Here is a 1,241-nt window from a genome sequence, read left to right on the forward strand (position 1 = left end):
GATATAAACCTCCATATTTATTCAAAATGTACGAATTTTCTTAATTGGTCTATTTTTTATCTTAATCGTTCATCTTTTATGTATATATGAATAGATTATTTCTACAAAATTTCAACTAAACTGATAATCATTAAGGTATTCAAAACTAGGGATGATATAAACCTCCATATTTATTCAAAATGTACGAATTTTCTTAATTGGTCTACTTTTCGATCATATTTTTTTATCTCAATCGTTCATCTTTTATGTATATATGAATAGATTATTTATACAAAATTTCAGCTAAACTGATAATCATTAAGATATTCAAAACTAGAGATGACAATGGGTACGGTACGGTACGGTCAGGGGATCAAAATACCATACCCGTACCCTTTTTCATTTCTCATCCCAATACCCGCCCCGATCCCCGTTAACAATTATGTAATAATTAATTTTTAAAAAATAATTACGAAATATAGAAATATGAAAATAAAATCAAATACATATATAAATAAGTTTCTTGATTCAATCCAAAAAAAACGAATGCAAGTCTCGGTTAAAAAAGAAGTTTCTATAAATATTCATTAAGTAAATCATAGTAAAAAAATATTACAAAAGATTTTACATAAATATCTATTTATAAATAATATATATATATATTAAAAAATAATATTTACATCCTAAATGAGTGGGGATAGAGACGAATATCAAAATACCATACCAGCCCCGTACCCGATTCAAAAATCCGAATACTGAAGATCTCCATACCCGTCACCCGTTTATCCTTGTATATCTCTCCCTTTAGGGTTGAATACCCGTGGGTACCTTACCCGCTGGGGGTTATTGCCATCCCTGTTCAAAACTTTGAATTACACAAACAGTTCCGGTACGGTTGAACAGATTTGATTCCCTCATTGTAATCATATAATTTTAACACCTTAACGATACAATTTAAATAAATAAAAATATTTTGACCTCGTAAGAATTATATATATATTACATAATGAGAAATTTTAAATACACACCCCTAATCTCTTAATACACACCTTTATTATTTTATGTTTTTATTGAGATTTTATAGGTAAGCTAAATGACCAAAACATACATCTATTATTTAAAAAAAAAAATTCACGCTAGAAGTATTCTTTTCAACGTCTTCTACCCTAAAATAGTCGAAAGCACGTCTTCTCCCCTAACCCCCAATTCTTCTTCACAATTCATTTTGGGGTTTTGTTTTTTTTTTTTTTTNTTTTTTTTTT

This window comes from Fragaria vesca, linkage group LG3 (genome assembly GCF_000184155.1).
Source record: "Fragaria vesca subsp. vesca linkage group LG3, FraVesHawaii_1.0, whole genome shotgun sequence".
NCBI classification, from domain to species: Eukaryota; Viridiplantae; Streptophyta; class Magnoliopsida; order Rosales; family Rosaceae; genus Fragaria; species Fragaria vesca.